At 37.8% G+C, this 15940-nt stretch overlaps 1 long non-coding RNA gene across 3 annotated transcripts in view; it reads left to right on the top strand.

The window, feature by feature from the left end:
• LOC121457245 overlaps positions 1 to 15940 on the top strand; it is an 80311-nt gene that overhangs the window by 52564 nt on the left and 11807 nt on the right. The window contains exon 3 of one of the 3 annotated variants that reach the window (XR_005975759.1): positions 61 to 190. The exons of the other annotated variants lie outside the window; for them this stretch is intronic. This is a non-coding gene — a long non-coding RNA (uncharacterized LOC121457245). Of the gene's footprint in view, positions 1 to 60; positions 191 to 15940 lie in introns of those variants that run through there. 3 annotated transcript variants of the gene reach the window in all.

Raw genomic sequence — 15940 nt, 5'->3', positions numbered from 1 at the left:
TCAGAAGAGATGAAAAGATTACCATGGTGACAGATGATCCAAGAAAATCTTGTCTTCCAGGTTCACAGTACGGATGCACACATGAACTCACAGAGACTGGCAGCTTGTACAAGGCCTACATGGAGCCAAGCAGACAGGGTGCCAGCACTGACAAAGGGAAGGAGGCACAGGCTCCCACACCTATCCAAGAAGCTATATGCAACTGATACCACTGGCAAAAGAAAACATCAGTTTTCTACAATGGAGTGTCACCAAGTATAGCAACCACACTCCAGGGTAACCCCAGGCTTGGGAGGAGTTTCCCAATACAACCCAAAACTCCACAGGGTTTTTTTTTGGGGGGGGGGGGGTATTTTGTTTTATATGCCTTTGTTTTATTTTTTTGTCTTATTGGTTTGATTGCTTTGATTTCACTTTTGATGTGTGTGTGTGTGTGCATGTGTGTGTGTGTGTGTTGAGATGAAATAGTGAAACAAAGAACATAAAGTTGAGTATGTGAGAAGGTGGGGAGGATCTAGGAGGATTTGGAGTATGGGAAAACATGATCAAAATATACTGTGTGAAAAAATTTAATTTTAAAAAGAAAGAAATGAGACAAATATGTGGGTTGGAAGGGAATGGTTAAGAAAAATTAGGCAGTGACAGCAAAGGGACTCTGTGGGGGAAAGGTCAACTTCAAGTAGGTGAACAGGTGGCAGGGGAATGGGTGGCTTATTGTTATTAAGGATTCAAAGCACAAAGAAATCCAAGGAAGAAAGCCAAGAGACACATCGGGAATTAGTGATATTGGCAGTGGTACGGTCAACACACAGGCCAAAGATGAGAGCCTGCCTGGAATGTCGGTTGTCATGAGATAGATATGAGGCTCAGCTCTTCAATTCTCAACCACCCAGTATTTCTGTAGTTGCTATAGTCTTGGTACTTCATTATAAGGACCACACTGAGTATAAAGAGACTGCCCACCACCCCCCGGGTCTAATCAGTTCTTAAATAGATCAAGGACTATAGACCATAATGATCTGGTTTTCTTGGAGTTTCTAATGCTCTACATTGTCCCAACTCCAAGAAACTTTGCTGTCTGCTTTGATTGGAGAGAAGACAGAAGAAGCTAAGAAACAAACAGTTTCATGAACTACCCTTAACTCAGGCAGCAAATGTAATAAATAACTCACCTACAAGAGACTAATCTCTAAGAGAGCATTCATCAAAACAAGGCAGGATGATGAGTGCCTATGAACCCAGCATTTTGGAGGTGGAAGCAGGAGGATCAGAACTTCGAGACTATCCCCAGCTATATTGCAACTCTGAAGTGAGTCAAAGTGGCATGGAATTCTGCCTCAAAAATAAAAAACACTTTCTCACTAAAGTTGCATATTTCCACCACAAGTGGGTGGGATGGGGGACTTTTTTGAGATATATATATATATATATATCCTCAGGTGGAAAAATAAGAATTGAGATGAATCATGGTGATGATTGCTGGTACCAGGGACACCTTATAAAACCACTCCCTTCATGAGGAGGACTTATATGTACCTTGAAAATTGACAATTATATACAATAAGTACAATGACTATATACAATAAATACAGGCAATAAATGTGTCAACAATGTCTAGTCCATTTGCATTTGACAAATTCAAAGAAAATACTCCATATCTATCCTATCTTGGTTAATCCAAAATCTTGTACCTAACTTACTTTCTATCATAAGTTGCTTGCTGCATCAGGTAAATAAGGAAAACTGTAACTATAACTATCTAGTCTTCAGCTCCATCAGAGACCCAAGAAGGAAATAATGTTAATTGAGTAAGCAAGAAGTGTGAGCAAGCAACTTCCAAAAAAATGTGAGACATGATAGAAAAATATGGCTGCCTGGACAGTCACCCAAAGTTCCTCTGCAACATTGGGGCATCTATCTTCAGCGTACAGGCCTAGAATATCTGACATACTTTTTTGTGAAGCAGGATATTCTGAAGGTCTGTTCCTCCTTGTCTTGACAATGTTTGGAAGTTACTTCCTTTATGTCCTGCTTGTCCAATTAGGACAGCATACTGTCAGCTGTTGAGGCAAGGAAACTTTCTTAGCCAGTGGTTTACTTTTGCCACAAAGAAAGTAAACTCCATGTGGAGTCAGTCTCTTTGATGCCCACTATCTTCTCTGAAGTAGATTGGCACTGCCAGGGGCAAATATGTCTCATTGTCATAAAGAAGAGCCCATGTTATTAAAACATCTCAAATGTCACATTCTGTAGATCTCTGAAGTGTTTGGAGAGGACCTGTCTATCTAAAATATATCTTTGTTTGACCTTGAAAACATACCCATGTGACTACAAATTCAATTATAATAGGTGACTAATTACTAACCTGCATTTCCTTATTATCCTAAATAGTTGTCAATAATAACTTTTGAAGACTAGAAATTTGCATTACACTGTTAAATGAGCTTATAGGTACAATACCTTGAACAATATTAGAAAGATATGTACAGTATGTTTTAACAAAATTAATCTCAATTTTGTATCAATATACAAAATTTGTATACAATATACAAAAGTCCAATTCAAGGCAAAACATTTAGAACTAGTAGTTGCCTTTTAAAAGTAGATTCAATAATCTACATTTTTATCTCATCATATCTATAGCCTCCTTTTTTTCAGATTAGATTTAATAATCTACCTTTTATCCCATCATATTTATAGCCTCCCTTTTTTCTTCTCAGAGTTACACAGGAACAGCAAAAGAATTTTGTGCTACCAGAGGGGAAAGACTACAGAGTGGTTAGTCTACTACCATATTTTCTGGTTTACAAAATTTGGCATTTTATAAGATACAGCCAAGTTTTATGAGCATGTTAAGTGAAGATGTAGAATTTCACAATATGGAGAATAAAGAGAAAATGTATTGGTGCGTCCTTCCTTTGAGGAAATCCTGAGATACATGGCAAGCAGCCACTCTAAAAGGCTTTTAGACATCTAAGGAGAAAGGCTCTGTATTTGTGTTAGTATTGGCATGCCACAGCATCGTAAGATCACACCATTTACAGACTCTGTAGCTATTTTCCCTGAATGAGATATATTTTGAGCATGCAGCTAAACAATTCAGTCCCAACTACGGCTTTTATTTAACAGCATGAATTTCCATATTGCAAACTGGATATGATGGGAATGATAAATTAGAAAATATGTTTTGCAAAACACAGATTATTGGTTATATCAGGATCAGGTCTAGTTGCCAACGCACTCATGTAGGAAATGAATGGAAGCAACTGTTGCAACAGCTGCTTTCCTTATCATAACCGAAGTAATAAGGATGAGAAGAAGCCACGAAAGCACTAGGCTAATGGCAGAGTCAATGGTGATGAGAAAACAAAGATCAGTATTAATGACAAAAATGGAAAGAGGATCTTAGACGATACTTTCTACCGAAGTAGAATTTTATTTCCACAATTTTTAACTTGATGTTCATTGCTGTTTTTTTTTTTTTTTTTTTTTTTTTTGGTTTTTCAAGACAGGGTTTCTCTGTGGTTTTGGAGCCTGTCCTGGAACTAGCTCTTGTAGACCAGGCTGGTCTCGAACTCACAGAGATCTGCCTGCCTCTGCCTCCCGAGTGCTGGGATTAAAGGCGTGTGCCACCACCGCCCGGCTAGCTGTTGTTTTTAAATAAAGCTCACAGACACCAAAGTTTTTGTTTTTTATTTTATAACATCTCCAAATAACTTAAGGATTTTCTCTGGAACTCTATCAATGTTTCTGCAACCAGTAAAGTTAGCCTTTGGTTACAGACCAGACTTTGTTAGCACAGCTACAAATTGACAAGAATGTTGCAATATAATTTCTTTTCCATGGCTCTTAAAATGAATACTGAGCCTTAATATTAGAGAGTGGATTGTATTCTACAACACATCCTAATATCTCACACACAGTCCTTTAGCAGTAACACCCTCAGAGGACAGCTATGCCCCCAGCACCCACTCAGTTTTTCTCTTCCCTTTCACTCACTCAGCTCATACGTTGTGACTAAGCCTTGTCTTTGCCTTTTTTTAATTTTTTAAGCTTATTTCAGCCTACGTGCTGGTGTAAATAGTTAAGCCCCATTTAATTAAAATATTAAGTAAGCTTCCGGAAGGCATAAAGGAAATGATTTAGTAAAGTCCAGATATATTACGTCTACCAATTTCCCTCCACCCACTTGGTACTGTGGTCAGAGGAATGCAAGAGCATGTGCCTAACATGATTTGTTCTTTATAAACTCACACGGTTCGTCGCCAGGCTCTCCTGTGCCCTTGATGCACACATAATACCTTTTCTCTTCTTTTCCACTCTGTTATTTGACTAAGAACATAAGATGATAATGGGCAGGAGGGCTGCCTCTTTATAAAGTATTTTTAACTTTATTGTTCCCATTGTTTTTGAAATGCCTTGGTTATTCCAATCCCAAGAAATATTTCCCAGTAGGAACATAAACTCAGTGGGTAATTTCCCCAGTAACTGAAGGTGCTTTATTTAAACCAAATGTGCTTAATTGCTGCGCTCCATGCATTCATTTTTAGCTGAAGTTCAAATAGTTTATTGACATTGTCATTAATCTTAGGTACTATTCTCATCTTTCCCGTTAATTACTCTCTGATAGAATCATAAGAAAAATCTGCAATTCTGAGTCACGCCAGTTCGATCTGAGGTTAGGTTTGTCTGTCATCCATTGTTGAGTACTTTTAAATACTTTATATTAACTCCAGGACATCTTCAATTATGCTAGCTTTAGCATATTTAAGCGATGATTCTGTTTGCCACTTTAGAACACCCCATGACAGGAAGTCAAATAATTACTAGTCAACCTCTGGAAACTCACAAGTCAGCAATGAGTGTCACAATTTGTTTATTTTATATGATGAGCTAAAGACCATGACTTGAATTTGGACTAATCAAAAGTAAATTTTGTTGTATTGATAAAACATACTTACTAAGATAATTATTTGTCAACTCAGATATACTGCAGTTAATATTAATTGGCCCTATTTTAATGAGTTTCCACAAAATAAAGAGTTAAGTCCTCATTTTTAGAACTAGAGGAGTTGAAAAGGAGTGAGGCTGTAAGCAGGGAAACAGTGAGACTAATTCCTTTAGAATCTGCAGGAAGGAAACTGGGAAGGTGTGCTTGCTGCTGTGTTCAGTTTCTATTCAGAAGAAAGAAAGAAAGAAAAAAGAACACAAGAAAGAAAGAAAGAAAGAAAGAAAGAAAGAAAGAAAGAAAGAAAGAAAGAAAGACATCTCAGGAATGCTACTTGTTGCCTCAAATTAAGTTCACCTCTGCACTTCCCACTAACTGTGTTCAGCCAGGTCAGTGTTTTCAATGGCTCCTTCCTATTCTTAGAGCTTAGGAAGACCCTGAAGCTCACAAAATCCTAAAGACGTCAAGGAGTTATGCTGACCACAGTTGTGATGTTCATCACAGCCAGCACCCACTTCATAGATCCATATCATGGTCATTTCATCTGTGGTCAGGGCCACAATATAAAATGATTTTTCCCTTTATTGAAAATAAATTCTTTTCTCATACAATATATCCTGATTATGGTTCCCCACCATATTTGCTCCCTTTCTGTCTCTCATTAGGAAAAAAAAAAACTCACAGAGTTTCTAAGAGATAACAACCAAACATGGCAAAATAAAATATAATAACAAAAAAATCCACCCTGTCAAAGTTGGACATGGCAAACCAACAGGAGGAAAAGGGTCCTAAGAGCAGGCCCAGGAGTCAGGGACCTACTTGGTCTCTCACTCAGGAGTCCCATAAAAATACTTCCATCTCTGGGAGCTCATATGCATCTTGCTTAGCTGATGCAGAGGGCCTTGTTCTCTTGGTGTCCTCCATCTCCTCTGTCTCTTACACTCTTTCCACCATCTCTTCTGTGTGAAGGAGTTTAGACTCTCTTTCCTTGAATGTCTGGCACTGGGTCTCTACATTGGTTGCTGTCAGATGCCACAGGAAGCTTCTCTGACAGTGAATGAATAAAGCTCTGATCTATGAGGAGAGAAGACTATCAGTAGGAGTCATTTTTATCAATACTTTCTTTTTTTTAGACCAGCAGTGTTTGGTTTTAATCTAGAGTTCTGGGCTATCTAGTCTCTGGTTCTTGGTCCCCCAAGCAGTGAAGTACAGATTCAGTCTTGAGGAGTGGGCCTTTAGACAAACCAGACATTGGCTGGTTACTTCCACAAGTTCTATGCCATTATTGCTCTCGAACAGTCTCTTGTTTCTTTAGGGACTTCACCTTCTCTAGGATTCTTTAAGAATCTTCCATCTTCCATGGAGAATGGTATTTGTTATAAATAGAAGAAAATAAACAATACAGTTAAGTTTGTTAACAACTCACATTTTACACAAGTCTGTTTGTTTTCCAAACTAGCCTAAAAAGTAAATAAAAATAAATAAATAAACCTTTTTGGATGAATTTCAGAGTCTGTGTAAAAGTTGAGCTGTCTCATTACCCATTTCTCTTCCTTTCCTTTCTTCTCTTTTCTCTCACTTTTGTCTAACTCAAGAACAGTTGACGTGAATTAATGATATGCAGAAAACAGATGGCATCAGACTTTGAATGAACAATAGACTCTAGTATGTAAGAACTCACTTGCTTATGCTGCTCCAGAGACTCTGACCCATCAGATGCCTGCCATGTCCAGTCCCCCACACAAAGAGCAAAAAACTTCTCAGATTTTATAAAAAAAAAAAAAAAAAGACTCCAGGGTGGCCCCTCCCTTGTGGAAAACAATACATTTCAATTTTAATCTCTCTGAGGCTATGTTGCAAGAGCATTCATTATCTGGGCCAATTGACTTCACAGAGAGAAAAATAACTCTACAAAACTGTATCTCTAATGATAGTCAACAGAGTAATTCAGCTTGATCACCAGAAAAATTTCCAGCGACTGTTTCTGGACAGTTGGTCAATTGCATCATTTCTGTCTGATAGACAGCATGCTATTTATACTATAATTTGCCATGAAGCTGTTTATCTGCAGAACATGCTACTGGATTTACGGGAGCTTTGCCTGTAAGAGAGTGACTTCAGTTCAGATCAAAGTTGTACTATGCATATCAACACCATTCAAAAGTTACTTGTACCAGTTATAATAAATAAGACGATTATAATAAGGTATTTTATAAGGCTTGAAAGTAAAATAAAAAATGTTGAATGTGAAAAGGATTTTCAAGAGAAAGAACAATGGTTAAAATTCATAATATATGATTAATCTACTAGAAAATGGGATAAGGTAATGAAACCACTGATAATGTTCAAAACTCTAATATTTTAGATGAATTATAGGTATACGTATACTTCAAGTACTCTGAGTATAAATCCATATCCTATAAATTCATTCAAGTAGTTTTTATTTATATTAATTTATATTAATTGTTTATTTGTTTATATATTAATAATTTTTATATTAATTATTTGTATCTTGTCAAGCTCATGATAGCAAATTATAAAAATTAGGAAGATACTATATTTTTATAAGGATCCATTTTCTAAAGACTTAGCACACATTAACTGTACCCACAGAGCAATCTTTCCCACATCATTGAGGATAATATTGGCAATTCTCTCACAGTCAAATTTCATGCAATAACCAACATTCTGAAGTTACCAAAACCCAGCCAGTTGGTGATGTGGAGCAAACTACTACAGAGATGAATTGAGATGATCATAGGATGAGATACCATGTCATGTGAGATCAACCTGACCCGCTAGGCTTCCCATCATAGCATGACTGTTATTTTTGGTTCCATTTCCCATGATCCACTCTTGGTTAAATCCATCTGAAAACATTTAGGACTTGCCAGTGTCTTTGCCTCTTTACAGTTTCTAGTCTCACGAAAGGATCCTTTTAGTCTTAATTAACTCAGTGGAGGGTTTACATTTTTAGAGAAAATTATACCACGCATTTGGTGATAACATCTAACTGGTAAATAGCAACCTATTTAGTACCATCAGGGAAAAAATATTTTAAAAAACACTTTGCGTTTATACATTTACAAATAGAAAACCAATGAGGAGAAAGGCTAGCACCTATGGATCATGATGTTAATGCATGCAAAGCTTTCTGTGCCACTTCATCAACTTGCTGGACAGAGGTCAGAACTTCAATGACACTTTGTGAGCCTATCAGAAAGAAGGCAACATGAGGAGAGACATGGCCAATGGTAGCACTCAGAGAAACTAGAGCTTCCAATATCAACTCTGAAATAAATATATCCTATGAGTTTATATTAAACGATGTGTGAACAGTGTCTTCCATATTACATTTGTAGAAAATGCAGTATTAAGTTTTCAGAAAAGCTAACAATATGCTAATTCAGCATTCTCCCTGGAATGCACAGTCTGACTTAATAACTTTAAAAAAAAACATCAAAATTAGAATGTGCTGCTGTCCACAAGGGACGAGCCACCACGCATAGTGTTTTAGAAATTCTGAGGGGTATTATTTCTCTCTATGTGGACACTGAATACATACACTGGGTATGATAGGCATTGGGTGGAAATGAGCCCAGAAGCCTGTTATCCATCGGTACACAAGTGTCCTGCTCATGAAGAGTTGCTACAGCCCTGTGACTGACACCTTTGCAAGACTTCAAATACTGGGACCATGCTTTGACATTCTATGCTTTATTTCCAAACAGATATGTTTATATCACTTGCCCAGCCCGTGACTTCAGACACTATTTTCATATTATGCTGACGGGAGAAACAAGCTTATTTACTAATGCATCAAATTTTCCATATTGACAATTTGTGTTTGTTAGTGGTATGTTTTCCTGACATATGCAGGCTTCTGATCACTACACATACTCCAAGGAAATAAAATTTACCATTGCTCTCATTTAAAGTACAGCCTATTTGTACTTTGCCTTTAATTTCCTGTCCTATGTATAGGAGAGTGTCTAGCTCACTTACCCCAAATCTAGGTAACCATAAGCACCTATTTCTCTGTTATCTAATTAATCATTGATGAGCACATGCATAGTCAAATTTATTATATAACCCTTTATTGTGAAAGTCATTGTTTTTTTATACTTCTAACATTTATTTTTAAAATCATGTGGATTAGGAGATTAACACTGGTTCTTGTATGATTTTTTTTATTATCTCTGTGTGTGCACTTCCTAAAGAAGGAGGCAAATACAATTATGTATCATCAGACAAGGATGGTGACAAGAACAGAGCCAAAGGCCATTCATATGGATAGGAGCACTTTATAAAGAAAATGAACCAGTTTCTCCTTTTTCTCAGTAGATATACACTTACATAGCGTGTTAGTGGCTCTACATCTGTGTTGAGGTAGACAGAGTGAAATTAATGGCAGGAGAGAGGGGCCAATGGGTGTCTAATCTGACAAAATCTAGAATCATACTGGAAATTACTTGAGTATGCCAATCTGGATATCTTGATTACATTAATTCATGTGAAAAGATCTACCTCAACTGTCAGTAAACCCATTACCAAAGATGGCTGAAATGTTTCTGCAGTCTGTCTAGGTGTGGTTTATTTTTACCAAAATGTATGTGGAGATTTAATTGCCAGTGTAAAGATATTAAAAAATCATGGGTCCTTTAAGAGCTTTTGGGTTATGAGGGTTCTGCCCTTCTTTCCTGAGGCTGAGCCATTAGAAATCTCCCACCCTCATTTATACCTCTTACTATTTGCATACCCCTCTTTGCCCTTCCATTTTCTGCATGTTAAGCAGCACAAGGCCTTTGTCAGGCGTGGCTACCCAACCTTGAACTTTTCAGCTTTCATAACCATCAGTCAAAGCACAGTATTTTGTAAGTTACCTACTCTCTGCTATTGTTAAGCAGCAGAAAGCAAACTAAGCCAAATAGCTTCTCTCATCCCATGTTCATCTTACGATGTTAATGATGACGGGGCATAAGGAAAATGGGTCTGTGTCCCTTGCCTTTGTATCTAGACGGACATGTATTTCTGCACATGGCAGAAGTTATCCTATGCCCAAAGCTGAGGCATGGAAGGAATTTAGCTTCTGTTTTGCTGGCTGAAATACTGGCTTTTAAAGCTCTCAGACTTCATATAAGAAATGTGAGACACTGAGGACCCCACAACAGGAGGGAGCCCTGACGAGGCCATGGGTGGAACCCGCTAAAGATGCCAAGGGATCCCGCAGATCAGAGCCAGCTGCTCTGGTGTCCTGTATTCTCTGCTATAGCCACCAGCATTTGATTGCAACTGTGTGAGGGAGAGTGAGCCAGACCCAACCATCTGGGTCCCTCACAAATTCCTCACAGAGATGGAGAGATAATAAAATGGGAACTGCAGGTTTTGCCGCGAACAGTAGAAAACACAACATATGGTGTTCTGGTAACCATCTTTAAAAAAAAAAATCCTCATCCTACTACCATTTGAGAAATAATCAACCCTTGCTTTGCCCTTTCAACCGTGAGGCTCTGTTAAATAATTTTTCTGTTTTCTGGTCTCTTTCTCCACACTCCCCTCTTTCATTTCACTTGGTCTACCTCAATACAGATGTGGTCCCCTATCCCTACCCCTTAACTGCATCATTGTAAAGAAGGCCGAGCAATGCATTGTTGCAGTGATCAGGGCTTTCCCCACCCTGAATAATATTTTTATCAGTGTGCCTCTTGTCTCCTCTAGGAAATTCATATCTGCTTTTAAGGTTTAAAATGAGAAAAGTAAGCACCAAACTTTTATTTGCAGTTCTCCTAAAATTACCATATTTAAAAATATTAAGCTATCTCAAGAGGCTTGATACATGTTTTTCCACATATTTAAGCTTTCTGTCACAATTTTTAGGTAATTTTCTAGTTTATTTCTTTATATAACTCTGGGAATTCCTTGGCAAATTTATTCTCAAGCATTTTCTATTTCTGTTGCTAGTGTTATTAAATTTTATTATCCTTTCCCCAATCACACACACACACACACACACACACACACACACACACACACACACTGCTTTCTTTCTCTAAGAGGCATATTAGAAAATATTGTAGAAGTATTGTCTACTTATCATGACCTTAGAAGATTCTCCAGTTGTAATAGTTCTTCAGTTTGTTTTCACAAATAAACTACGAATAGATATTTTTTTGTTTCCAAGTAAACAATAATATCTTCTGCAAATAATTACAATTTGTTGCCCACTGTGCCATAGTGCCATATTTATACTTCCTTTCACTGTCCTGTTTCGCTATATTGGTTCAAGATTTCAGAAAAAATTAATCCATGGTTTTACATTTTAAAAATAAAATACAGGAGCTGCCATACTCCTGTAAGACATTTGTAAGGATGACCTTACCCATCAGCAACTTTTACAATAAAGTTTCTAGGAGACCCACACGAAAAAAATATCCCACAGATAGAGATCCAGCTGTTTCACTCCTGAGCATCCACCAAGAAGGAACCAAAACTGGTGTACAATGGTGAGTCCTACATACCCACACCCACTGTCACTGCTCACAATACCCACGTTACAGGACCAGCCCAGGTGCCCATCAACTGATGAATGAAGAATATAGGAAAGGTACACACAAAAGAGTGATTCAGGACTAAAAAATGAAAGCATGTCATATACCAGCAAAATGAATAGCACTAGAGATTATTGTTTGAAGCAAAATAAAACCTTACTCGGAAATAAAAGTATTTCATATTTTTCTCTTACATAGGGAATTTAGATTTTTTTTAAAGACATACGAAAATGGGGACTGTTGGGGAAAAGGATATGGGGCAAGGAGCAAAGTGAGCTGTGGAGGTTAATTTGACTAAAGCATGTTACTTTTGTGTTTTAAGATATCGCAGTGAAAGTCATTATTTTGTATAGCTAATTGCATAGCGGACAATGAGGACTACTGAGAACTCAAGAACAATGGCAATGGGTTTCTTTTTTTTTTTTTTTTTTGGTTTTTTCGTGGCAATGGGTTTCTGATCCTACTGCACGCACTGGCTTTGTGGGAGCCTAGGCAGTTTGGATGCTCAACTTACTAGACCTGGATGGAGGTGGGGGTTCCTTGGACTTCCCACAGGACAGGGAACCCTGATTGCTTTTCGGGCTGGGGGGGGGACTTAATTGGGGGAGGGGGAGGGAAATGGGAGGCGGTGGCGGGGAAGAGACAGAAATCTTTAATAAATAAATAAATTAAAAAAAAATAACTTCCAAAAAACAAAGCTAAAAACTTCAAGAAGTGATTAGGCCAACAGGGTTCCCTCTTTGTTATTGGGACCCTTGGGAAAGGCTTTCACACAGAGTTCAGGAACTGATTTCAATATTCTGCTGAGGAAGGACAAACAAAGAGACCCCGTGAGCCAGAAGCCAAAACCCTGACTTTGGATTCCCACCCTTCAGAATCGTGAGGAATAGCTGCCTGTTCTGTCTAAGCAAGCCAGTCAGAACTAATTTGAAACAGAGTAGATTAAACGAGCATCCAGTTACAAACCACAAAATCTACCAATAAGATATATATATATATAAACCTCTTACTTAGAAAATTTTACTGCTGGTATCTAAGTTACCTACATTTCAACTCTACCAGTGACTTCTAATTTTCTCATGTTATACCAAAGACCAATAAACTTTTTTATGAAAACCCAACTGTCATAAACATCAAAGATTAAAAAGATAAGCATTTTCATTTCAAGCAGAGTTTTAATATATTTAGCAAGCTGTAATAAGCTATCCTGGTTGTGTTCGTATGTAAGGAGCATCCAATAGCACTCTTACTGGAGAGAAAGTCAGACTAAAAGACAACACAGTGCAGATAGTTAGTGTGAAGCTCAGAGTGGCGTGTAGCTCAGTGATAGCATACTTGCTCAGCCTTTACAAGGCTCTGTGTCCAACACTCAGCACCACCCCTCAGTCAGTACTCAGCACCACCACCAGCATATCAATGATATAGCTGACAGAACAACTTAGGGTGTGGCGTGCAATAATTAACTATAGTTAATATATATGAGTCCATAGTAGACAGTATCAAACGAGTTTGAGCAAAATGTCATGAGAAGAATTCATAAGTAAGCTCAGGAGAGCTAGGGGTAACCTCAGAGTGGGAGTTTGAAGTGTGGGCAGAATTGCAATCAATGAAATACTGTAAGTCAGGAAGTTGAGTTGCAGTGCAGAAAGCAGAAAAAGCATGGATGATGTACTATGCACAGAACAAGAGAAATTAGAATGAAAAGGAACTTTCCGTGTCGACTTAGTTAGGGTTCTATTGATGTGAAGAGACACCATAACCACAGCAAATCTTATAAAAGAAAACATTTAGTTGGGGTGGCCTCCAGTTCAGAGGTTCAGTCCATTAACTTCAAGGCAGGACACGGTGGCATTCAGACAGACATGGTATTGAAGAAGGAGCTGAGAATGTTATACCTTGATCAAAGGGAACAGTAAGTATATTAAGGTACTGGTCATGGCTTGAGCACACATTCAAACTACCACACCCATATCCTACTCTGTCTTCAGGACCTTTTTTGTAGAATTCACAAGGGATAACAGCAATAAGCACAAACAATAAGTTTGTGTTATGGACATCTATGTCTGATTTTCAACAGGAAGATGACATGTTCAAGCAAAACCTTTAAGAAGAAAACCTTGATAACAGCATTCAAAACTGAGAAAGAAATACCCAGAAACTACAGAAGTTTGGGAAAGGCTTGCTGGAAAATATAACCCATGGTATGTAAGGCTTCCACACTGCAGCCTTCTGCCTGCCTCAAGGAATATGCTCCCTATTACACATCTTAAATTGATCAAACTACCTTAAAGCAATCTGGAAAATTATAGTGCCCCTTCAAACTGCTATGTCACTTTTACTGGTGCCTGCAAGAGTCACTCAGCACTTCTTGAGTTTATGAATCTTAACCTATTCCAGGCTTGATTAGTTATTTCATCTCAACAACACTTTTTTCTCAGACTTCAATGAGCATAGCTATCATGTCCTATTTAAATTAAATGTTTAAAGTTGTTAGTTCCTGAAACTTATAAAATATTTGTGGGTAGAGCTTGTGTGCTATTTATCTTTTCAACATCGGGCAAAGCATCTCAACAGGCCCACAATGAACAAATGAGCTCAATATCAAGATGGAAAAAGGACCATGGTCTAACAGGGAAACCCTGAGACTGAAATCCATGAAATGCAAGGAAAGACAGCTCTGAGACAACCTCCATCAGTGCTCAGCCACATAAAATCATCTACGGTTGGTGGTCTTGGCAGAGCTTGTCTTGTTTGTTTTGTTTCTGTTTTTGTTTGGCTTGTTTATCTGTGCCCCTTCATAGCAATAGGTCTGTCTAGTAATATTGTATGGGTCTCATAACTGGCCATGCGACCGTTAGAAAGGTGGTCCTTTCTAGGGCACAAGACATGTCACTCAGGCTGTGCCCACAGAAAGCCTTCCCTAAAAATGATTCTCCTTGTAGCTATGGAAAAGATTCTGTTTCACTTGGTAGTAAGGTTGAAAAAAAATTAATCACTATATCTGAGCTTCAAGAAAACAAAGGTATTTACAATTTTATTTATAGTGGAACAATGATGGGTGCAAAATAAAAACTGATAAAAATATTGTAATACAGATATGTCCATAGGTTTCAGTAGTTATGTTTGAGCTACAGCTGGGGTTTAAGTCACTAGTAAATAGGAGATATAATCAATTGATAAGGAAATCAAATTGAAGACCTCATTACATTTGTACAGATTTTACCAAAATAACCTGAGAAAAATTAAAACATATAAAAACAATGCTACAAAAAAAAACAATGCTACATTTTCTAATGCCATTTGATCTCAACTGGTAAAAAGTAAGATGGATTCATCTCAAAAAGAAAAGGTCATTTTTCTAATATTTAGTTCTTCTGGCTATACAAAGACTTCCTTTGCTACCTATGAGAAATATTTCATGCAAGTAGGACATGCAACAGTATTTTGGGTTGAATACTGGGTCCACAAGACAATATGCCCCAGTCTCAGTGTTTGTGAACATAAGCTTACTTGGAAAAGTTATATTGCATATATAATTATGCTAAAGATCTCAAAACAAAATCTATATTTTAAGTGTACCAGGTATTCATTCAAGAAAATAAAGAGGGAGATTTTTTTGACCAGTGTGAAACCTAATTATCAACTTGCTGGATAAGGAAATAATTATGAGACTCATAAAGCACACTTCCACATGTCCTGGAGGGTGTTGCCAGAGATTATTAAAATATTGGACAGCAACTGAGGTGGGAAAAATCATTCCTAAGTATAAGAAACACTATCCAATAGACTCTTAGTCCTCATGGACAAAAGCAAAGGGTGAAGGCCTCAGCACGTTAACATCCAACTGCTCTTGGAGTGAGTTTATATCTTCTGGTAATTGTCACCAATGACTTCTGCCACATGCTCAGCTTTGGGGTCCACAGTATAGGAGCACTCCTGCACGATCTAGTTGCATGGACTGTTTCAGGTCCAACCTTTGTTCCTCATGGGTGACAGAGAAAGTCTTTGAATGGTCAGAAGAATTAAATAATAGAGAAATGATCTCTTTTGAGATTAATTTTTCTTAACTTTTCCTTGCGAAGATGCAATGGCATTAGCAACTTGGCACAAACAAAACAAAAAAGCAAGAACAGAAACAATGTCAGGCTCCAGTTTCTTCGGCTTTACTCTGTGGACCAACACCAGAAACTCTCCTGAGTACATCTAAGCCTACAACTCCCTATTGGACCCCTTGGGTCATTGGTCCCTCTTATTTTAAGGCTTCTATCTTTTTAGTCTGAGCAATTGAGGAATTATAGACTAACCTGGCTCTTCGGCCTACAGATATCTATTATGTGAGGATATAGCCTCAGATACTGTAATCCAATTAATAACTCCCCTTCCCGAATATATGCATATAGAACCCTGACGAATACAGATGTTACTACTAGGACTAGAGAATCAT

This window comes from Microtus oregoni, unplaced genomic scaffold (genome assembly GCF_018167655.1).
Source record: "Microtus oregoni isolate MIOR12 unplaced genomic scaffold, Mior012 000001F_ref0000356, whole genome shotgun sequence".
Lineage (NCBI taxonomy): Eukaryota > Metazoa > Chordata > Mammalia > Rodentia > Cricetidae > Microtus > Microtus oregoni.
The sequence above is the reverse complement of the archived record's forward strand: the minus strand, read 5'-3'. Positions and strand labels throughout refer to the sequence as shown.